This window comes from Corylus avellana, chromosome 5 (assembly GCF_965113065.1).
Source record: "Corylus avellana chromosome 5, dhCorAvel1.hap1.2, whole genome shotgun sequence".
NCBI classification, from domain to species: Eukaryota; Viridiplantae; Streptophyta; class Magnoliopsida; order Fagales; family Betulaceae; genus Corylus; species Corylus avellana.
In genome coordinates, this window is record NC_142494.1 from 3,740,599 (window position 1) to 3,765,798 (window position 25,200).

General features: G+C 35.5%; 2 long non-coding RNA genes and 1 pseudogene across 2 annotated transcripts; all 3 read right to left on the minus strand.

The window, feature by feature from the left end:
* Positions 1-11,135, minus strand: LOC148585229 (putative disease resistance protein RGA1; annotated as a pseudogene).
* A 6,113-nt stretch (positions 11,136-17,248) lies between these two features.
* LOC132181639 (uncharacterized) lies at positions 17,249-18,725 on the minus strand. The gene is made up of 3 exons (XR_015912135.1): positions 18,675-18,725; positions 18,063-18,159; positions 17,249-17,528 (listed from the first exon to the last, which is right to left on the minus strand). It is a non-coding gene; the product is annotated as an uncharacterized LOC132181639 (long non-coding RNA).
* Positions 18,726-22,262: 3,537 nt separating this feature from the next.
* On the minus strand, positions 22,263-23,629 carry LOC148585230 (uncharacterized). The gene is made up of 3 exons (XR_015912064.1): positions 23,487-23,629; positions 22,595-22,650; positions 22,263-22,401 (listed from the first exon to the last, which is right to left on the minus strand). It is a non-coding gene; the product is annotated as an uncharacterized LOC148585230 (long non-coding RNA).
* Between the last annotated feature and the right edge of the window lie 1,571 nt (positions 23,630-25,200).

The following is a 25,200-nucleotide window of genomic DNA, read 5'->3' on the forward strand; positions in this document are numbered from 1 at the left end:
CTAATAGGTTACCCAAAACGTATTATTCGAAAAGTCTATGACGTGAGCAATCTTTGGCCAATCCTCTCCTGTTTCTCGTTCACATCTTTTCTCCAAGTGAGGACACTCCACAATTCTCAAAACACTTAAAGAGGTGAGGCGGCGAATACCTTCAGGCAGTGATATTAAATTGGGACAATTGCTGATCCGAAGTCTCTTAAGTGAATTGAGGTCACCTATCCACTCCGGTAAAGACACCAAAAAAGGGCAGCCCGTAATGGAAAGAGATTGCAAAGTGGTAACATGTCTAAGCTCCATTGGGAGAGACACCAAGATTCTAACTCCTGCTATATATAGTACACGAAGTGCTGTGGGTCCAAGGCACTGTGCACCCTCATCATCCTCATTGCCGATAAGTTCCATGACGTCATAAATCCACAGATATTGAAGCGCAGTGAGATGTTGAAAGAGTGGAGACAGTTTTACTCGCAGTTTACAGCAGCGCCAAATAGTCAGATCTTCAAGAGAAGTGAGGTTTTGCAGCCACCTCTGGAAGATATTCAAGTTCATCGAAATCCAATAGACGAAGAACCTTCAATTTGGAGAGATCGGAAAAGACATAGGAAGTGGAGGGTGTTGTTTGGCTCCCTGGTGGTAGTAAAGACATTAATATAGGGCATTCACTAATATGTAAATAAGAAAGGAAAGGAAATGATGGGAATAATGGAAGACCATGATGTCGTCCATCCTCTGCTATTACTGTTTCCCTCCTCCTCCACCATCCCTTCAACTTAGGCAAATTCTCACGAGTGAGATTTGTGAGGGGAAGAGAGGACACGTCACTACCATCATCGATTATGTACTCCAGCGCAATCAAGTTTTGTAGACAAAGTGTCTTGAGAGGGAATCGGTCCAATGGTGGGATGTGTTGGCACCATTTACAATTGCTTATGGTAATAGAAACCAATTTCGAGAGGGAGGACACCCAACTAGATAACCTCACACCTGCATACCCATTTATTTCAAACCGTTTCAAATATTGGGTTGGCCGAAGGTTTTCGAACTACACGGAAAAAAAGGAGAACATTTGATCAATAAACAGAGGACTAATCAATGGAGCCAAACTTGAAACATCCTCTGAAGAAGATGGGAAAAAATGATCAAACAGTTGCTGCTCAAGCCTCAAGATGACAGACCTGCAATTTTTGTAAGTTTTTATCAAAACTATGTAACTATCACATACTCCAATCAAAACCACAAAGCCGTTCCCCCTTTTCTTGTTCATCAAACAACAGAGGAAGGCATAAAAATATAAATGGATTTCCAATACATATAACATATTATCTCATCAAGGGACATAAGGTACCATTCAGAGTATAAGAATAAATCTAAAATCACCCCATAATTATAAGATACCCAAATATTCTACATTAATTTTACATAATCATAATATTCTGCAATAATCGAATTTCTACACCAAACCCGGTGTAAAAACCTTGTCGTCGACAATTGTGGATGAGAATATTTCAAATTTTGTAATTTGTCACAAGTACTTTTTCGCCACTGATATTAAATCCTTGTGTGCCATTAGCAACGACAACAATTTGTCGTTGCTAATAAGTGATTATCAGAGATGACTTTTGTGCTGTTGCTGATAATATGGTCACTAAAGACCATTTTTCTTGTAGTAATAATGTAACCGTTACCATACATTCAAGCTTTGATGTATGTAACCGTTACTGTTGCCGCTTGACATTTTTCTGAACAGTGAGAAAGAAAAGCACAATAAGGTTTTCAATTACCAATTATGTTCAACGTAGTTTTCACTTGCAAAAATGTAACTCAAGTAAGCATTCATTGTAAAATATTTTCAAGACTTTTTTATTATAAAATATTTTATTTTCCCCCTTCTGACTTTTCTCACTTACCATATCGATAACAAATCCAAGTATTCAATCACTAATTGTGCATGTCTAAATTTAAATATCAAGATCGTGGTTCTAATCCAAACAAACCTATCAAACACATTTTAAAAAACGTATAGAAATTCGGATAAATACCCAAACAACTCTTAAGGAGGTTCCACTTTCCAGCTCTACCTCTTTCCCAGGGTTTCCTTCAAAAGGGCAAAAAAGAAAAGCTCCATTTTAGAGCTCCCTTCTTGGACTCTGTTTTGAAATGAGACTTTTTCCATCGAGCAAAAAGACACAATTCCAAGGCAAGAGGAAGTGGAACATGGGACCAAGGGCAAAGAGAAATAAAAGTCACAAGCCATCACTTGAAAGCAAGATGAAGATGAATTGAGTCTTTTTCAGCAAGAGACATGGAGCACCCTTTTCACTAAAGTCTCGCATCTACTGCTTCAACTTTCAGCACCTTGTGATACTTGAGAAGATAATTGAAAGACTAATCCTTCATATGATATTCAATGGATCATATAGATTTTGCGTATTTTTTCCATCTCAAATTCCTGACTTGTCAACTTAATGCATAGTTGCGGAGTGAAGAACTTTGAAATTGGCTCCAAATCTTAAATCCATGTATGTCAGTGCTTCAATTGTTTCTGCATATGAAATCGTATAAATCAGAAATTCTTCAATTGCTTCAGTTGTTTCTGCATGTGAAATAAGGAAGAAGGAATAGCATTGACAATTTAACATTAATGGATATACATATCACTAATTCAACTCTCTTGTTTCTCTGCCTTCTTAGAAATAAGTGGGTATAACCAGTCAAATCCAGTCGCTTTGAATAAGTGAGTTTGTCATATCCAAACATATTGCAGAAATATCCACAAGATTCCTACAACCCATTTCATGAATTTCTGCCCCCGATCAAAAAACCAAATAATAAATTCAGCAATCACTCAAAAATTTCCAATGAAAATAATAAAAATGTAAATTTCATCCATGAACGGAGCTACTTCCAGTAGGGCTGGCAATTTTGACACGACCCGACAACCCGAGACGAAATTAGCGGGTTTGGGTCATAAACGGGTCGACCCGTTTATGACCCATTTATGAGTGCTTGGTGGGTCGTGTCGCGGGTGACCCGCCAGACCCGTTTGTAATTTTTTTTTTTTTTTTTTACCTAAAGGCTAAAAGAAATTAAAGAATTAAAGAAAATTAGAAAAGACTCCAGAAGACTAGAAGAGTCCAGGCGCGCCATTCCTCCATTCCAGAAAACGGAAACCCATTCGGCCATTTCGGCCCATTCCTCCCACGAGCTCACCGGACCTCATGCCGCACCACCGCCCATGGCCACGCCACTGCCGGTCTCTCTCTCGCCGCTCCTCCACTTGTCAGCATCAGACTCCTCACGCAGCTTGCAGCCACGTCCCACTGAAACGGAAACCCATTCAACCCATTCGGCCCATTCCTCCCTCGAGCTCACCGGACCTCACGCCGCGCCACCGCCCACGGCCACGCCACTGCCGGTCTCTCTCTCGCCGCTCCTCCACTTGTCAGCATCAGACTCCTCACGCAGCCTGCAGCCACGTCCCAACTCCCACGGACCCACGGACCCACGCCACACCACCGCCACTCCTCGCCTCCTCTACCGCCGCTCTCTCTCTTCCGCTGATGTCGCATCCGGTATGTATCTCTCTCTTCAGTCTCTTGCTCTCTCAAATCTGAATATTGATGCTCTGATTTTGTGGATTGTTGGGTTTTGCTTCATTTTAGGCTTTTGTGTTTGTTGTGGAAATTTTGAAGTGATTTTGTGTTTGTTTGTGAAAATTTTGAAGTGATTTTGTGTTTGATGTGGAAATTTTGAAGTGAGCTGCTTTTGACCAAAGCTCATGAACTGAATTGAACCAATTTCGGAATTTCCCATAAATATTATTCAAACTTCAAAGTAACATGAGCAGATGAGCTTCACCCTTCTAGCCTTCTTCTTCGTTCAAGCTTGTTTGCCCATTCATTGAAAAAAAAAAAAATACTTTTGATAATGGATTAATCAATCAGGACTTAGGAGCCAAACTTGTGTATGTATTGAAAGATGGATGTGGCTTAACTGATCAATTTGGTTGGGGTAGAAAAATATATTTTTGGTCTCATATAGGCTTAACTGATCAATTTGGATGTGGCTTTTGTGTTTGTTGTGGAAATATTTAACAATATGTTATACCTAGAGTTGAGCACTTAAAGTTGTTACTCTTTTGAGACTCAATATCTTATCCTAGAATACTTATAAAAAAAAAAAAAAATCTCATCCTAGAACATGCTAGGAGGCCTCCAATTTATATATATATATATATATATATATATATATATATATATATATATATATATAAAATTGCTAAACACAATTTGACAACAAACAATGTGTTTGATGAATGACAAAGAATTAATGCCTACTTAATTCTAGTTTTGTGATAGCATTACTAAATTTGGTTTGATTCTTACTTTTGAACTTATCTTTAACTAACTTACTAACGATTATGTGTGTAGGTGATTAACGAAGATTCGGTTATATTTGATGATAATGTGGTTGAAATAAATACAATAGGAGATGAAGATCCTTCTATTCATACGAATCCGATGACGAACAAAAGGGTCCAGAAGAAGCTTAAGAAGACCTCAGTAGTTTGGACCCATTTTGATGAAATTCGTTCTAAAGATCCAAATGACTCAAGGATATGGGCAAAATGCAAGTTTTGTGATCATAAATATATAGCTAACAGTTCACATGGAACTGGAAATCTGCAGAAGCATATGAAGGTTTGTGGGGGGGAAAAATGATCATGATATTCAGCAATTGCTCCTACCTAGAGATCAAGGAACTCTGTCAGTAAGTACCTCAAAATTTGATCCAAAAAGATATAGAGAATTGTTGGTTGCTACGATTATTAAGCATGACTTGCCATTTTCATATGTTGAATATGATGGTGTAAGAGAGTTGCATAGATACTTGCGTAGTGATGTACCATTAATCTCTAGAAATACTGCTAAGGCAGAATTGGTTAAGATGCATATGTTGGAGAAACAAAAGGTTAAGTCTTTGTTAACTGTTTGCCCTGGAAGGATTAGTTTTACATCTGATTTGTGGACTTCTTTGAAAACTGATGGATATATTTGTCTCACTGCTCATTTTATTGACAAAAATTGGGTATTATCTAAAAGGGTGATAAGTTTTTCATTTATGCCCCCACCACATAATGGTGATTCTTAGGCTGACAAGATAGATAGTTTGCTAGAAGAGTGGGGGATTGATAAAAAGGTTTTCTCTATAACATTAGATAATGCTTCTGCAAATGATGGTTGTGTTGAGAAACTGAAACAAAAATCAAACATGAGGAAAGCCCTTCTTTGTGAAGGTGAGTTGTTTCATATGCGTTGTTGTGCCCATATTCTTAATTTGATTGTGCAAGATGGATTGAAAGAGATTGCTGATGCTATCCAAAATATTCGAGATAGTGTTAAGTATTTTAGAGGATCACAAGTAAGAAAACAAAGTTTTCTTCATGCTGTCAATCAAATGTCATTGGACAGTAACAAGGGGTTAAGACAAGATGTGCCAACCAGATGGAATTCGACATATCTTATGCTTGAGAGTGCTATTCACTATAGGCGTGCTTTTGCTTATTTGGAGATGACTGATAAAAATTATAAATTTTGTCCTAGTTCACTTGAGTGGGAAAGGGTGACTGATATCAGTACTTTTTTGGGCTGCTTCTATCGTGCTACATGTGCTTTTTCTGGTACCAAATATCCCACAGCCAATTTATACTTTCCTGTAGTTGCATTGATTTATGTGAACTTGAGGCAAGAAGTGGGCGAAGATGGGTATAAGAAATTAATGGCAAATCAAATGCTCGCCAAATTTGAGAAATATTGGTCAGAATTTAATGTAGCGTTAGCCATTGCGGTTGTCTTGGATCCTCGTTACAAGCTTCGCCTTGTAAAGTACTACTATACGAAGATTTATGGAGCTGATTCTGAAGAGTATAATAATGTTTTTAACAAGTTAATCAAACTTTTTATGGAGTATAGTACTCCTACAACTTCAAGCTCCACAGTCGTTCGGCCACAAGAAGACCCAGATTGGGAAAAGGTGAATAATATCATAAGTTTCTTAGCTCGTTAGTAACTTACTTAGTATATTATATATATACTCATAACTATTTACTAATTTTATGTTTATATTCTCTCTGTTCATGTAGGAATTTCTAGCATTTGATGGAGTCGATTCTGATGCAAACAAGACTCAATTAGAACTTTATTTGGATGAGCCCAAGTATGTGGAAAAGAATGCGACATTTGATATCCTTTCATTTTGGAAAGGAAATGAATTTCGTTATCCTGAAGTAGCTGCCATGGCTCGTGATATTTTGAGTATTCCTATTTCGACTGTTGCTTCAGAATCCACTTTTAGTGTTGGTGAACGTGTGATTGATCAGTATAGGAGTTCACTTAAACCTGATATTGTTGAGGCATTAATTTGTACTAGAAATTGGTTATATGGAGAGCAAGGTAATATTAGTTATTTGCATATTTAATTTTTTTCATTTACTTGTAATTTTTTTATCTTACTTTAATGACATTAATTTCTCCTCTTATTTTTTGATATAGAACAAGCTTTAATGACGGTGGATTACGAAGAAGAGGATGTTCTGACATTGGATAGTATCAGTTCCTGTGAGATTCCAAGTTCATTTGGAGCATGTTAAAATGAGCATATTTGTTGATCATTCAACTATTCAAGAGTGGACAACAAGTGGCAAAAATGAGAACTCATTTTGTATTTGTAAATTTGTAATGATGTAGTTTTTTTTTTTTTTTTTTTTTTGGGTTATTTGATTGGACAATTAAGCATATTAACTTATAACTATTAAGTGATTTGGTGTGGCTAGCCTGCTAGGAGTTTAATTTTAAGAGATAATTGCTAAAAATATTATTATTTTATTTAAAAACAAAAAAAAAAAAATCATTTTTTAAGTTAAACGGGTAAACGGGTCTCACGGGTCGTGTCGTGCGACCCGTGAAAAACCCGGGTTCGAGTCGTGTCGGGGGGTCCGACCCGTTTAATAAACGGGTCGTGTTTGGGTCTTTGTTAAACGGGTCGCGGGTCCCCGCAGGTCGTAACGGGTCGACCCACGGACCCATTTTGATAGCCCTAACTTCCAGTTAGGCTTCAAACCAATAATATTGAAAAGAGTGACCAAATAGTTCAACAGAAACATTGGATATTGAGAAAATCCTAACACAGTAATGCAAAATTTGTATTAAATTTTTGGGAAAATTTGGGATGGGATCGACTTCCCTAATCTATTATAAGTCTTTTTACCTAATACATAATGCTAACATTTGTAGAATATAAATTTCAAATGGAAACACTAGAAATATCTAAAACACAAAAGAGAAAACAATACTGGAAATGCCATTGAAGTGAAAGATAGGAAACAATACTGTAAATGTTAGAGCTTTGCACAAATCTGATTGTTGGCAAGGTTTGAAGAAGTGTCCATATGTAAAACCTTACTTTGTTCCTGCATATGAAATCAAATAAGACATATATCAAAGCCTGACAGAGTAAAATAAAGAGGAACAACAAGAAGAAAAAAATTATTGTCTAATTGGTGACTTAAAAACCTGATGAAATTGGCGACTTTGGTTTGCTATCCATTCTTTATGATGACCATCTCCACCAATTCGAAAGTTTAGGACGTGAGCAATCTTTGGCCAATCCACTCCCCTTCCTTGTTCACATCTTTCCTCCAACCAAGGACACTCCGCAATTGTCAAACGACTTAAAGAGGTGAGGCGGCACATACCTTCGGCAGTGATATTAAATTGGGACAATTTACGACTCCAAGCTCCTGAAGTGAAGTGAGATCACCTATCCACTCCGGAAAAGATACCAAACTAGGGCAATCCATAATTTGAAGCCCTTGCAGAGTGGTAACATCTCTAAGCTCTCTAGGGAGAGAAACCAAATTTGGAACGCCTACAATAGATAGAAGACCAAATCTTGTAGATCCAAGGCAATGTGCACTATCTTCATTCTCATTGCTGATAAGTTCTTTGCAGCGAAAAATACACAGATTTTTAAGTGAGGTGAGATGTTGAAATAGTGGAGACATGGATAGTCGCATTTTACAACCATTCCAAATCTTCAAGGTCTTAAGAGAAGTGAGGTTTTGCAGCCACTCTAGTGGCAGATATTCAACTTCCTCTAATCCCAAAAGATAAAGATGCTTCAATTTGGAGAGATTGGAAAGGGGAAAGGAAGAGGAGGGTGTTGTTAGGGACATCATAGGGCAATTCCTGATAAATAAATAAGAAAGGGAAGGAAATGAAGGGAATAATGGAAGATGATGCTCTATTGTTACTGTTTCCATCGTCTTTCGCCATCCCCTCAACTTTGGCAAATTATTAACTCTCAGCATTTTGAGGGGAGAAGAGGACACGTCGCTACCGTCATTACTTATGTACTCCAGCTCACTCAAGTTTTCAAGAATAAGACGCTTCAGAAATGGAATCGGTCCAATGGTGGGATATGTTAATCCATTTACAGTATGATATTTTAATAGATGAAAAAATTTGAGAGCGATGACACCCAACTAGATAACGTCACACCTGCATACCCTATAATATATAATGATTTCAAATTTAGGTGTGGCCGAAGGTTTTGCAACTGTTGTTCATCATTTGCAATTACCTTATCACTTCCATCACCAGATTCTGGGTTCCACTCTAATATCAGATGTTGAAGCTGTTGCTTCCTGTCCAAGTTTGCATCCTTTGCTTCTGATGGAGAAGATCTCGAGTGCTCTAAACCTTTGATCCATAAGTATCCTCTCAACTCATCTAAACCATCCAGGTCCCCTAGCCTACCCTTTGGCTTAGAGAGACAACTTTTTTTCTTCCCTAAAATGTATAGTGACAATGTTTGGAGAGCGATCAATTTTCCCAGTCCATGAGGCATATGAGTCAAGCTATTACACATATCTAGCCCAAGATGCCTAAGATTGATTAAGTTTCTAGAGTCTTCTAGTAATTCTTTAAGTTTAAGACAACAGTCAAGTCTTAGTATTTGCAAATTCTGCAATTTAGTTATAGAAGTGAGGAGTAGTTTGATATCTTCATTCCTAGACAGATCTAAAAATCTTAAATGCTCTAACTTGCCAATGGAATTTGGCACTTTTTGAATACTCAACCGACTCAAATTCAAAGCACACAAGCATTTAAAACTTGAAATAAGTGTATTAGAGACTGGCTTATTCGACTCAAGCACCGCAATGTTCACGTTAAACAGATCAACAAATCCTGGAAGTCTTGGAATTCGTAGAAGAAGAAGTGTTCTCATTTTTTTAGCCTTGGGTAAAAGAGTGGGAATATCCGGTAAAAAATCTGGAGAATGAAATGTCACATGACGAGTTCTTCCAACTACATTTTCTCCATCTAGATATAAAATTGTGCACTCCTCACCTTTTATTGACCGTGCAAGATCGTGAATAAGGTCATGCATTTTGCACGTTACTATTTTACCAAATCCATCTCTTTGTATGTCTTGGAAAATGACCTCAAAAGCAAATCCATAAAATACTCGCGACCAATATCTTCAAGATGTATGTTTCCAAATGATGAATGAAGAAAGCCTTGAGCCGCCCATAGATGAATCAACACCTCCACGTGAATGCCATAATTTTTTGGAAACAACGAACAAAAGGAAAAACATTGCTCCAAGTGTGACGGGAGATGATCATAACTCAACTTAAGTATTGGAAAAATATCATTTTCTTGTTGAGTTATTTTGTAAAGTTCATGGTTTTTAAAGTACAACCAATCATCTTCTGAATTTTTGAAATATAATAGATTCCCAATGCTCCTTATAGCAAGAGGAACTTCTGCACACTTTTGTACGATATCCCTTCCAATTTCTACCAGCTTTGGATTTTTTGGCTCTTCCCCGTCTTTAAATGCCATTTTCTTAAATAAATTCAAAGAATTGCTTTCAGATAGACCTCCCAAAAGATACGGTGACACTGTGCCTGTAACCTCTGCAACTCTTTTGCTATGTGTAGTAATCAAAACTTTGCTTCCCTTCAGGCCACCCGATAAAAGTGTTTCCAAGTTCAACGATGTACCGCGATTCTCGCTCCATACATCATCTAAAACAAGTAAATATAGCTTCCCATCAATTTCTGCTCGAAGCTGACTTTGTAACAAATCCATCTCGAGGCTTTCAGGGCTCCTTTTAGTTGCAAATTCTATGAGCTGTGCAACAATAGTTTTCACATCAAAAGGATGAGAGACGCACACCCAGAGTCTTAGCTCAAAATGTCTTTTGACTTCATCGTCATTGAACACATACTGAGCAAGTGTGGTCTTACCTAGTCCACCAATCCCAACTATGGGAATGACGGAAACGTTTTCACCTACATTGGAATCCCATAACAACTCTTTAACTGCCTTCTTTTCACCCTCTCTCCCAATGACTAGTTCCTCGGGAACAAAAGAGTGTCTTCTCTTTTCCTATGCTCAAACTCATGTATCACTATAAGGCGCTCAGTGAAGGCAAATTTGATCTTATCATCTGCAATTTCATTCAGTCTCGCCCTAACTGCCTTGATCCTATGACCCATTTTAAGGCCATATACAAGTTGGTTCGATTTGGAAAAGAAGATGTGCACCTGTAAATTGTGATATTTTTAGAATTTATGTACCGTTGAATAGTTGGGTTTAACATTATAATGAACAAATTGTTGTTGATGAATTTTAAACTACGTAAAATGATATATATTTTCTCTGGCTTCTGTTGTGATAAATATTTTTATCCAGGTCTGGGAATGCTTTAGTCAAGGACAACATCATATATATATATATATATGCACATTTATATACGAATTTACCTCTTTTGCCATCTTCTTGTCTCCTGTCATCACTTGCCTTTGAGTGGAGAAGTCATCCAACAAGTCGTCGGTGTCGTATATGGCATCCTTCAGCTTCCCAAGCCAATCTTTGACCCCATGGTTGTGGGTCTGCTTCTCCTCCACATCCAAAAGCACAGCTTGCATGGATAGTGGAAACTATGTTCTCGAGCTTTTGAAGGTCATCTTTGAAACCCCATAGAAGTCCAATCTATTGGAGAGCAAGAGATTTCAAACTCCTAATGATACTCGCAGCAATGTGGAACAGAGCTGGTTCGGCCATTTGTTGTTGGTAAATCGAGTGAATGCCCATAAAAAATCCAAAAAGAAAAAATCATAACAAAAAATATTATTATATATGGAGAGAGCCATCGAGTTTGAATACAAGATTATTAATGTATTATAAAGTTTGAAATATTGCGCGAATGCAAATTAAATATATATGGTGTACATGTCCTGATCAATTTCTAAGATTAAAGACAAGATGTAGGCGTCGATCGTGAGGCATAAGTAAGAATCCACAGCAAAAGTTGGTGTAATGTCAAGTGTCGGGGAGTTGCTTCCTTCACCCACCCAATTTACCTTCTTTTTTATTTCCCTCGCCGGCCTTCACCCACCCATCCACTTACAATATTCATACTACGTCGTTAACTTCAAATTAAATTTGAAAAGAGTCTATCACATCTAACGTGGCCATGTGCGTTAATTTCTCTCATATTTTACTTCTTAAATCTTATAATCTTCTTACCATTGATTTTGTACCGTTTAGGGTATGATTCAGTGGGTCCAAAGAAATTTTCAAAGTGTCCTAATACACATTAGAGGGTTCGAATTCTGTAATGAGAATTTCTATGCCTGATTAGTGTAAACCATTATAAATTTAACCAATGTCTTGATGGGGTTCTGCTAAAAACAAAACAATTTGCCAATATATCGCTTTCAAATATCAACCGAATTGACCAAAGAAATTCATCAACCCAAAATTTTTTTCATAATTTTATAAACTACCAAACTTATTCTAAATCAATAATTAGTTTTGTTTACTATGTATATGAAATAATTACTTTCTAAAAAATATTTTGACAAAGCCCTTACTAATAAAACAATCTTACGTACATATTCATCAACTTTTGCTTATATATCATCTCTAACAAATAATATGATGATGCATTTAATTATTTGTGTGATATAAAAAAACTTAAACTAATAATCATTTAATTAATACTTTTAAGAGTATAAAGAAAATGTAATAGACTGGTAGTAGAGCAAAGAGTGAGATGAGAGATCAATAGATTATAAAGAGCAGGAGTTGTTAAGGAAAAGAGGAGAAGGAGGAATTATGAAAAGAATAAAGTTAGTTTTACTATGATTACTTTTAGAAATAAAGGTTTTTTTTGGAAATTAATTTATATAATTTATTCACATCAAATAAGTTAAATAATCTTTATAGAGAAAGTAAGAGGTTGACCATGATCCTGATTTTTTGGGCTTTCTTGACACAGTGTCTAAGCAAAAACAGGTACCCTTTTCACCTTTTGATTTGAGTAACTCTGTTTGGTCATGGGCAGCAGCAGGGGCCTTGGTAACATCCAAAGGTATATATTCAAATATTTTTTGTTTCTTCACGTTCAAGTTAAGAGAACAGCCAAAGAAGAAGCAATTAATTTCTATCAAACTAAAATCCGGTAGAGTTAAACTGAGCTATAATCTCATCCAACTCCATCAATGCATTAACAAAAATCAAGGTGATTTACACTAAAACAAGCGCATCCTAAAAAGGGGTTGTTGAATTTAGAGGGGTGTTTGAGCAATTTCAAAAATTTCTGGGTGTTCACATCTGTTATTTTACATGTTTGTATGGCTTAATTAAAATGATTCATGTCTTGACTTTTGCTTGTATTGTGGCCAGTTTCACTATTAATGTGTGCATCTCCACATTTAAATATCAAGATCGTGCTTCTAAACCAAACAAACCTATCAAACACATTTTAAAAAACATATAGAAATTCCAATACCCAAACGACTCTTGAGGGGGGCACCACTTTCAGCTTATGATCTACCCCTTCCCCAAGGTTTCCTTTAAGAGGAAAAAAAAACTTCACTTAATTTAGAGTGACTGGAGGCATGGAAAATAACAGAAAATAACATGATGATCATGAGCACCCTCTTCACAAGAACCACAAGATCCTCCTCCTGTCAAGCATCTTACCACTTCAACTTTCAGATCCTTATGATCTTCGAGAAGATCATTACAAGTCAATGCTTAAGATTCTATTCCGGCCAAGAGTACCATAGTTGCCAAATTTGGTACAGAAATCCCCACATGATTCCCATAACCCATGTCATGAATTAATTGCTGCTTCCTAAGCATGCGTCCATAAAAAAATCCGACAATAAACTCAACAATAACTCGAAAGTACCAATGAAATTAAATACTAAAAGTGTAAGTTCCATCCTTGAACGAACGAGCTAGCAATTAGGCCCCAATAGCAATAATAATGAAAGTAGTTCGTCCAAATCGTTTAACATGATCTGCATTTGACACTAGAAAATCCTAACAGACTAATGCAAAATTGTATTGATTTTTTTTTTCTTTTTTTTTTTTTTTTTTTTTATTTATGAAAATTAAGGATTGGATTGACTTCCTGGTCTATCATAAGTCTATTACCTAATAATACCAATTGTGGAATATAGATTTCTAATGGAAACACAGGGAATTATTTTTTATTTTTTAGTTTTTTAAAAAAACAATTTATTTGAGGAGTGTAGATACTATATGAAGTGAAAGGTAGGAAACACACTTGAGATATGGGAGCTTTGTGCAAGGTTTATTGTCGTCACGGTATGAAGAAGTGTCTATTACTTGCGGTAACATGAAGCTCTGTTAAAAAATTAGATGATATTTGGACGAAAGTACCAAATGGATATTTCGGGTTATTAGAGGTACTACGTACTTAATTATGACACTTTCTTAAACCTAAGTAGCCAATTGATTTTAGCCTAAGCCATAAATACCAAAAAGGTATTTAACCCTTTCAAATATCCATTGAATTGACCAGATGCGATCACATAGTGGCTGCTTTCAAGGGCCAACATTTAATTTTGGCCCTTATCATCCAATATACACAAAAGATTTTCATTTAATTTCTTACACCTCTATTATAATATTTCAACTGAAAATTAGTAGGAATCAGAAAACCAAATAACTTCTTCAACTCAAACCACTCCCTTTCCCAACTTTTTCCACCCTCAGAACATGTTTATTAGTCTTCTCACCGTGAAACTCTAGTGTAAAATATATCCAATTCAAACGTTTGGGGGTGCTGAGCCACCCCCAACTCCCAAGGGAGCACCACCACTGGTCCACTGCTGAGGTGGCCAAGGAAGGAATGCCCCTTTTGTGAATTTTTTTTTTTTTTTAAAAAAAAAAGATTTTATCTAGAAAATTTGATTTTAAAATTTTAATTTCTAAAAAATATTAATTAAAGGTGATGTGGCACTAACCGTCTACAGAAAATTTGGACAACAAACTCAAAGAGGAATCTTTCTCGAATTAACAAAAAGTGAAGCAATGAAAGTTAGAATTATAAACTACATCGATCTATAGTTCATTTTGTTTTAAACTACATCGATCTATGGGAACAAATATTTAACAAGTTCCAATTATAAAGATTAAACTTTATGAATTTCTAAATTTATTTGATATGTGGGTTCATGCTATTGAGTAAAGTAATATGGTTCAAAATGATTTTACGAACATTTTTCATTTTTGACACTTAATTAGTAAATTAAGTGAGGGGAAGGAAATTGGTTATGTGAACAACTGCCAATTTGAGCCTTATACGAGTTGTTCACGAGCCTAACCGAGTTAAGCCGAGCTTGCTTCGTTTAATATTCGAGCCAGTATTTGTGTTCACAAAACACCTAATTTAATAATCGAGTTGAGCACGAACCGAACTTATACAAGCCGAGTCCGAGCTCACTTGCGAGGGCTTCGCTTACTTAACACCCCTAAATTTATTAATAATACGAGAGTGGAGAGAGCCACCGGTTTTGAATACAAGATGATTAATGTATGGGAAAAATTCACTTCACCTCGCCTGAAATTTCAGGAGTTTTTTCAATTTGAACCCCAAAGTTTAAAAATTGACAATGCACCCCCCTAATGTTTCAAAAATTTTCAATTTAAACCTTCTGTTACTAATTTATGTCAAATTTGACGAAAATTTGTAAAATTACCTAATTACCCTCAGACTTTTTTTTAAAAAATTTCCATCCAATTTAACGGAAATTAGTAACCGAAGGTTTAAATTGAAAATTTTTAAAACATTAAGGGGGGTTATATTGCCAATTTTTAAATTTTGGGGTTCAAATTAAAAAACTTCTGAAACTTCAGAGGAGTAAAATGAATTTTCCCCTTAATATATTATAAAGTTTGAATTATTGTGCGAATGCAAATTAAATATGGTGTCCTCATCAATTTCTAAGAATACAGACAAGATGTAGGCGTCGTGATGCATAAGAATCCAAATTAAAGTTGGTGTAACGTCAAGTGTCGAGGAGATGCTTCCTTCACCCACCCAATTTACTTTCTTTTTATTTCACTTGCCGGCCTTCACCCACCCACTTACAATATTCATTTGGTTTCTATCAATCTATGGTTGTCTAGGGTGTGCTTTATTTTCTCTAAAGAAATTCTCAAAGTGTCCTAGTGGTACACGCTAGAGCATATGTGTTTGACTTTCATAATAAGAATTTCTATATCTAATTAGTGTAAACCATCATACATTTCACCATATCTTGAGATGAGGCAGTTTCATGTATTTTTTGCCTTTTTTGCTCAAAAAAACTCTAACCAATAGTCCTCAAATATCTACCGGATTGACGAGACATGGTCACCTAGTTGAAATAAGATAGTATTTCATCAACTAAACAAATTTTCATAATATTATAAACTACAAACTTATTCTAAATCATGATTTAGTGTTTTTTTTTTTTTAATTTGTATATGAAATAAGTATTTTTTATAAGATTTTGACAAAACCCTTACTAATTAAACAATTTTACGTATTCAACTTTTGCTTATATATCATCTCTAACAAATAATATGATGATGCATTTAATTTTTTGTGTGATATAAAAAACTTAAACTAATAATCATTTAATTATGTAATAGAGTGGCAGTAGAACAAAGAGTGAGATGAGACATCAACAGATTATAAAGAGTACGTAGGAGTTGTTAATGAAAAGAGGAGAAGGAGGAATTATGAAAAGAATAAAGTTAGTTTTACTATGATCACTTGTAGAAATAAAGGTATATCTTTTTTTTGAAAATTAATTTATATAATTTATTCACATCAAATAAGTTAAATAATCTTTATAGAGAAAGTAAGAGGTTGACTATGATCCCAAATTTTTGGGCTTTCTTGACACAGTTTCTAAGCAAAAACAGGTACCCTTTTCACCTTTTGATTTGAGTGACTCTGTTTGGTCATGGGTAGCAGCAGAGGCCTTGGTAACATCCAAAGGTATTCAAATATTTTTTGTTTATTCACGTCCAAGTTCCGAGAACAGCCAAAGAAGAAGCAATTAATTTCTATCAAACTAAAATCTGGTAGAGTTAAATTGAGTTCTATCCGGATTCAACTCCATCAAGACATCAATAAAAATCATGGTGATTTACACTAAAACAAGCTCATCCTAAAAAAGGGTAGTTGAATTTTGGAGGTGTGTCTGAGCAATTGTATGGATGAAAGTAACGATATCTAGTTCCTAGCTTCTCAATTTATTGAATTGTGGCAGAGTGAAGAAGTTTAGAATTGGCTCCAAATCTTAAATAGTGCTTCAATTGGTTCTGCACATGAAATCAGAAGCTCTTCCAGATATCAAAACCCTCCGAAGTGAATGAGGAAGAAGGAATAGTTTAAACGGCATCATTTGTAATTGTGTATTGTCTTCTTTGTGACTGACTTAATTTTTGAAACAATCTGAAACAGTAAAATTGAAATTTTGAAAGTTTGAGAATCATTTGCCACTTACAGATGCAAATAATGTCGATGCCCTCATGCTACTGATGAGTAGTTGAGGGTGGGCATTTAGGATATTCAAAAAAAACAAATTACTGAAAGTTAGGGAAAATAACCTGATGCTCAAAAAGCTCAACCACAGCGAAGGTTGCCACTAATTCTGTTAAAGACATGTACCCACTTCCTTTCAACAACTTAAATTTCAAAGCACTTGCTTATTTAATTGTACACAAGATGAGCAGAAATCCCCAATAAGTTCTAGTCACTATACATAGATGTTGCACCTATTTACATCTCTGACCCTAAGATACCAACATAGAAATATTTGAAAACAATCACATAAAAAACATAACAAAAGAAACACCCTTGCCTTACAAGTAACATGAACCAAAACCCTGGGTGTGTTCAATTTTAAGCAACTGGAGGGCGTAATACATGATCCTGTGATGTGTCAACTACAGCAGGTGCCATGAATTGCCATGTTGGGACAACCAATGAAAGGCATCAGCTTGAGCTGAAAATGTACCCAACATTGCAGAGGGATGAGGCAGGGAGCCTGGTTGAGCACTCATTGCTTTCACTTGCTCCTCCAACTTCTCTTTGCCAGCCTTGAGCCTCTGCTTCTCATCACGAAGCTCATTCTTCTCGGCCTGCACAAGAAAAGGGAAAGCTAATATTATACCTTGGCATCCTTTTAAATGTTGAGTAAGCAATATTGTGCAAATTTTTAAGGATAGACTATCAAGCGGTTCAATTTGCTTTTGCTCATCTCCACTATTAAGCCTATTGATGATGCAAGGCCATGTGTCAAGTCTCACCTATTAAGGAAAAATTTAAGTCTACACGTAAAAGGGAAGTGTTACATCAATCAGGAAATGCAACAACTAGGGCCATGTGTCAACAGAACAATTGAAGGGGTACAAAGTAATGCTGAAAGTTCAAATGTACAACCGTTGTCTTTTGACTCTTTGGTCAAGTGTTAATTAATATCATGGAAAATTTTAGAAAAAAAGAAGTTGCCATACTGTCATAAATCATAATGTTCAAGATATATACCAATTATATATTTAGAAAGATAAAAAGTAATTGCATGCAATTTTATAGGTTTCTTTTTGCTGAATTGAAAAGTTCAGAATTCACATATATGGAGAAGATGATATAATGAGGAAAACAAGACAACTTACAGAAAAATGAAATTAGTGGGTGATATGCATATCTGAAAGTATCTCTATGTTAGTATTCAAAGCTCTGTTTTAATATATTCAAAGCTCTTGTTGCTTCCTGCATAATCAGATAAAATAAAATGAACATCGTGCTTCTACTCCAAACAAAGCTATCAAACACATTTTTAAATAAAATATAGAAATCTGGATAAATGCCCAAATGTTATTGTGGTTTTCCAACCACAATATCAAGATGCCTTTTAAGAGATCAACAAAGCAGAAGAGGCGTCACATTGATCCTCAACGTAGTTTGGAGTGAAAAATCCAGTTCTAGTAGATTTTGCTTATTGTTTTTCATCTCTATGTAAATTTCATCCGTTCATTCAACAGAATCTACGTTTGACACTGAGAAAATCCTAACACAGTAATGCAAAATTTGTATTAAAGTTTTATCAAAATTTGGGATGGGATTGACTTCCCTGATCTATTATAAGTCTTTTACCGAAAACATGATGCTACTTGAAACACAAATGGAAACGCAATAAATATTTTAAAAAGGAAAAGAAAACAATACTAGAAATGCCATTGAAGTGACAGTTAGGAAACAATACTGTAAAAGTTAGAGCTTCGTACAAATCTGATTGTCGGCAAGGTTTGAAGAAGTGTCTAATCGTAAAACCTTCAATTGTTCCTGCATATGAAATCAAATATGATATATATCAAAAGCCTCATAGAGTAAAATGAAGAAGAAAATTACTGTCTAATTGATGACTTAAAAACCTGATAAATTTGGCAAGTTTGGCTTGCGTTCCACTCTATACGATTACCATCTCCGCCATTTCGAAAGTTAATTTGGGACGTGAGCAATCTTTGGCCAATCCATTCTCTGTTCACATCTTTCCTCCAAGCGAGGACACTCATCAATTGTCAAACGACGTAAAGAGGCACACCTCTTACGTCATAGGGCAATTATCGATGCATAAATGAGAAAGGCAAGGAAATGATGGGAATAATGGAAGAGGATGCTCTACTGTTACTGTTTTCCTCGTCCTCCACCATCCCTTCAACTTTGGCAAATTAACAAGTGTGAGAATTTTGAGGGGAGAAGAGGACACATCACTACCATCATTACTTATGTACTCCAGCTCACTCAAGTTTTTAAGAGAAAGACGCTTCAGAAAAGGAAATCGGCCCAATGGTGGGATATGTTGAAACCATTTACAAACCAATAAGAAAATAGATTTCAAATTCGAGAGCGAGGACACCCAATTAGATAACCTGACACCTGCATACCCAAATATAGATAATAATTTCAAATTTAGGTCTGGCTGAAGGTTTTGCAGCAATTGTTCATCATTTGCAATAGCCTTATCACTTTCATTACCACATTCTGGGTCCCAAAATTTTGGTCGAAGTTTCACTAGGGGGTTGAAAAATGAAACAGAACCAAAAAAAAAAAACTCAATCTTGGGATGGGAAGCAGCACCATTTGTTGTTGGATCCATAGGATCGGCTTTTGTTGATTCCTCAGCTTTGTCAACCTTTTTACCTGCAACACACAAATAATCCCAACAAATAAGAATTCCATTACATAACTGAGGATAATATAGTTCTAGTTTACCAATTATCATGTTTCAGCTTACCTTTCTTCTTTTTCATGGTGCCCAACAACTAAGCAAAACCACCAGCTTCTTCAGTGACACCGCTGGCTCTGGTTCCTACTCCAACTCCTGAAAGTACTTTTGCTTCCTACCAACACAAGCGCCAGAATCCACTCCCACAGATACAATGCTCCCTCCATCGTCATCCGACTCTCCTTTGGATGGTCCTGCATCATCCTCAATTATTCCTTTAACCAAATAAGTGACTGGATCTTCAACTGAACCACCATCCTCATTGACTCACAAACGTAGTTCTCTTGTCAGCATCCTTTTAAAACACAATTTCTCTCAAAAGCTTAAGTTGATAGGAATAAGTAAATTTAATCATTTAATTATATTTTAACACTCTTTCTCATATGTGGGCTCAAACTTCTTTTTAATAGATGAGAATCTACACATGAAATTTTTAATTGAAATGTAAGGTAAATGACAGAGTCAAATTTCGAACTCAGGACCTTTGACTCTAATACCATGTTAAATTATTGATTATCTGATGTAGATCGCAAGTCCTCTGGAATTACGATCGATCGCACATGTACCTGTGATCAAGCGCAAATCCAAACACTTGTGCATTAGGTCCCTGGAACTGAGATCGATCGCACTTGTACCAGCGATCAATTGCACATGGAGCATTATGTTAATTTTCTACGTTTTTTTATTATCTTAAACCGACTTTATGTTATTACTTTATTAGGGTTAGGGTTTGGGGAGTCTTTATTTCGTTATTTTATTAGGTTTAAGGTTTGGGGGGTATTTATGTCATATTTTATTATGTTTAGGGTTTCGGGCTATAAATATATGCTTATAGCCTCCAGAGAAAACAATTGTTGATTATTATTGATTTTAATTAATGAGAATACTCATAGTTGAGTTTATTCCTCTTTTCCTTAAAACTTTAGAGAGTATCTATTGTTTTTAGAAGAATTCTTAGATCATTGATAGACTCAAGATCTGGAATTAGTTATTCGCTGCTTTATTGTTGTTTTTCGCTGCAGCCTACTAAATCACGCTACATCATTATCTCAAAGTTTAAGTTGATAAGAACAGATAAATTTAATCATTTAATCATGTTCTAACACATCCTAATATGGGTTTCAGCTTCATAATGATGATGCTTTAGGCATAACATAACAATAATTAGATAAATTCTTTGTGAGGAATGTTGTTGAGTGATTTCTGTTACAAAGTTTTTATTTTACCTGATGTATTTGGGAGACAAGTTCATAACAAAAGTGTTCAATATTAAATTATTGATTAAATTTCAAATTCAAAATAGAACCAACGACCTTCGAAAAAATGACAAACAAATCATAAAAAATCAACCATGCATGCATATTTATTTGGGCGCTGCTTGAGATTAGATTCGAAAGAAGTCCAACACATCTAACGTGTCCATTTTCATTTCCCCGTGGCATCCAATTCTAGCCCTATTTAACTCCAATGACTAAAATTATTCTTTTGGCATGTCCCAGAAATTTATGATGAGTTCACTTTCATTTCGGCAAAAAACTTTAGACAAGATAACAAAGCGAAACTAAGATATGAACCCGAAGAACCTCGCCTTTTTTCACATATCCTAAATGATTACGGTTGGGACCCTTCCCTATGAGATTTGTACAAGCTCCACAATACATCAACAACATGGCTCAATGTAATTTGCACGATTTTGAGAAGACAGTCATTTACCGGTGATGAGCATGAAATTTGTATTGTATTTATTCCTATTGTGTAGACTAACATAGTCATTTGTTTAGTCATGGGAATATTGGAGGTATGTCATTGTTAGATTTTATTTATGCATGCTATGGAGAAAGAATAAATCTATTATTGAAATATTCTAACAATTTGATCACATGCATCAGAAGATGGATACTTGAAATCTCAACACCAATCATTGCAGGCAAGCTGTGTTGATGGTTGAGTATATTATAGACTTGATCAAAGATGGGCCACAGATGCACTACAATCATCGGGTCTATTGGGATTATGGCATTAGCCATGACTGTTATCCAAACAAGTTGTTAAGGTGGGTTGTTACTGATATCACACGCTAATTACTCCTTAGCTCAGAGAGATAGAAACCAGTGACAGGATCTTCCCGTACATTAACTTGAATAAAACAAAAAGGAGCACGGACATTTGTTAACAGTTTCATAGTACCTATCAAGAATTCATTTAAGAAGTTGGGCAGCATATCATATATGAAAACAAGATATGCACAAGGAAACTACATTATACTGAAAATGCACAACCATATGCTCTTATGTGTTGCCAAGATTACCATGTCACAAAACAGCAATGGGAAATATATGCTCATTTTAAAAATTTAAAAATACATTGCATAGGAGAAGGTTTACTTAACAAACAAGCTTGATCTAGTTTTGCTTTTTTACTAAACATTATTGATAACTAGTCGTTTTCAAGGTAGCTAGAAGGGATCGAGTCACTAGCATCTGTTCCAAAAGCCTCACAAAATGCAACTACGAACCATAAATCAAATCTTGAAGCACACAATTTAAATAGGGGATTTTTATAGCTCAAGGATGATTTGGTACAATTTAAACACAGAGAGAGAGAGAGAGAGAGAGCATACTTCTGCGTTAATCTCTGTTGATTCCACATCAACGTTGATATCAGCAATAATTTTGATGATTTCTACCAGTAATCCAGGCCTATCTGCTGTCTCTATACAAAGTAAGCTGCAAATTGGAGAGAACAATACGTAATAAGATGATAGATCAATGCAACAATTCTTTGCAAACAAGTATCAAACTTCATTCAGAATATGACAACCCAACAGGTTGGATCCTGCGAAGGTAGAACCACAAGAGAAACATAAAAATGAACAACAAATTACAATGCTAAAAGACAACTTAATCACAAGTAGCGAACCTCCTCTTATGTCCATCTTCCTTCACTTGTATCTGAGTTTCAATATCAACATCAAGCTGCACGACAAAATCACAAACTTCAGTTCAAACCTGTATAGTTACAGAAAACACATGAAATTGAAGTTGGTTGAGCTAACCAGATCATAGCCATGAAAACTCTGATTCCCAATGTATTACAAATTATACTTTCTACTGAATAAGCCTCAGCCATGGCACAACAAGGAAAATGAGAAAGACATACAGTAGAATAATTGAGTAAGACTGCCAATTAGTTTGCATGCAAGAAAAATCTTTCAATGCAAAGCCTGCTGTGCAGATGAGCACACCATTATGCAATTGGAATTCCTTTCAAGTTGCAATTAAAAACAAAAAAAAACAAATTTATTGTAATTGGGTTTAATTGTGTTACATTAACCATTCAAACTTGTCTAATCTTTTTAATATGAAACTTAAATTCTTTTCCACCCATGTGTTTAAACTCAACAAAATCCAATAAACACATGTTGCATTTAGTGCCCTCAAAGAATCCAGTTGTGGTAGAATTGAACTTGCATATTAATGTGAAATCAATATTTACTTTCAATTCTTAAAAAGCAAGATGAAGAGGAACACAGGACAATATAAGATCTATTTCCCGACTTGTCAACTTATTGCAGAGTGCTTCAAATCTTAAATCCATGTATGTCAGTGCTTTAACTGTTTCAGCATATGATTGAAAATCAGAAATTCTCCAAAATATCAAAACCCTTAGAGTGAAAATCAGAAATTCCCCAAAATATCATTGACATTTTAACACTGGTATAGGTAATTCTATATTCTATGCCTGAAGAACTCAAAGATGCAGCATATTCTGAAATAAATTCCACTATTAGAAAAAAGAGAGAAAGTTATACCAAGTCTCTTGTTTGTCTCTTCCTTCTTAGAAATAAGTGGGTATAACCAGTCAAAATTAGTCACTTGGAAGAAGTGAGATTGTCATATCCAAACAGATTGTAGAAATCTCCACCTGATTCCCATAACCAATTTCATGAATTGCTGCTTTCAATCAAAAAGACCAAATAATAAATTCAACAATAACTCAAAATTTCCAATGAAAATAATAAAAGTGTAAATTCCATCCATTGATGGAACTACTTGCAGTTAGGCTCCAACAGCAATTATAATGAAAAGAGCATTCCCAAATTGTGCAATATGATGTACATTTGACATTGACAAAATCGTAACAGAGTAGTGCAAAATTTATATTGAAGTTTTGTAAAAATTTTGGATGGGATTGACTTCCCTGATCTATTATAAGTCTTTTACATAATGCTACCGTTTACAGAATTTATATTTCAAACAGAAATGCAAGAAAAAATTTAAAAAAGAAAACAATACCGGAAATCCCAATAAAGTGAAAGATTGGAAACAATACTGAAAATGTTAGAGCTTTGCACATATTTGATTGTCGTAAGGGTCTGAAGAAGCATCTATACTTCAAATCAAACTTCTCTGTGTCTGCCTTGAGCCTCTGCTTCTCATCACAAAGCTTATTCTTCTTAGCCTGCACAAGAAAGGGAAATGCAGATGAAGCAGCAATTTCTAAATGAACTACATCCTCCAAACATATAAAAGAAAGTTGTTACTCTGAAAAAAATCCCACCTTCAATTATTTAATCTTCATTTTGAAATCCTCATTTGATTCATTTAGCTTCTGGGCTTCACTTTGTAACTGGGTCACCACTCACATAGCATCACTCAAAATGGCAGCCTTCTCAATTTTGGCCGGCCTTCTAGGCTCCAAGATAGAATCCTCCTTCTCTTACTATGGTATGCATGATAACCCTGCATCTTCATTTTCTGAAGTTAAAATCTTCATTAAAAACACAATACAAGAGAAAGCAATACAGTCCAAACACCCACTAGTAAAATATAATTGTGCATATACCAATCGTTGCAAGAAGGAAAGTGTTGTTATCGTGCACAACAATGATGAATAATATGGAATTAAAATGAGAGATCAAGAGAGAGTCAAGACACAGATTTACGTGGTTCAGCAATGTGCTTACGTCCACAGGAGAGAGTGCGGCTATATTTTACTATTTAATGATTTAAGATTACAACCTAACATATTTATAGGAAAACCCTAATTGTAAGGATTTTGGAAAACCCTAAAATACCCCCCACAACTTATTTTTCTCCAGGCCCACATAAACTAATTACATCCAATGGGCCAGTAGTAGAATATGAGCCACTTGTTCCAACAATCTCCACCTTGGCGAGTATTCACCTCTTTGAAAATAATTAAGTATTGGGCCTCCACCTGGAACTGATAAGTTTGGGGATGTAGCCTCCTCTCCTCTTCTTTCTAGCACTTGGAGACATTTGTCAACCATCAGCGTTCGCCTTCGTTTGGATGCTGATGGTTGCTTTATTTTCTTAATTTTTGGGATTATTAGCGTCCACTTAATAGTGCAACCATCATCATCCACTTTCGTTTGGACGCTAATGGTTGCTTTTTTTTTTTAGTTTTTGGGACCATTAACGTCTACTAAAACCATCAGCATCCACTTTCATATGGGTGCTGCTGGTTGCTTTATTTTTTATTTTTTTAAGACTATCAGCCTC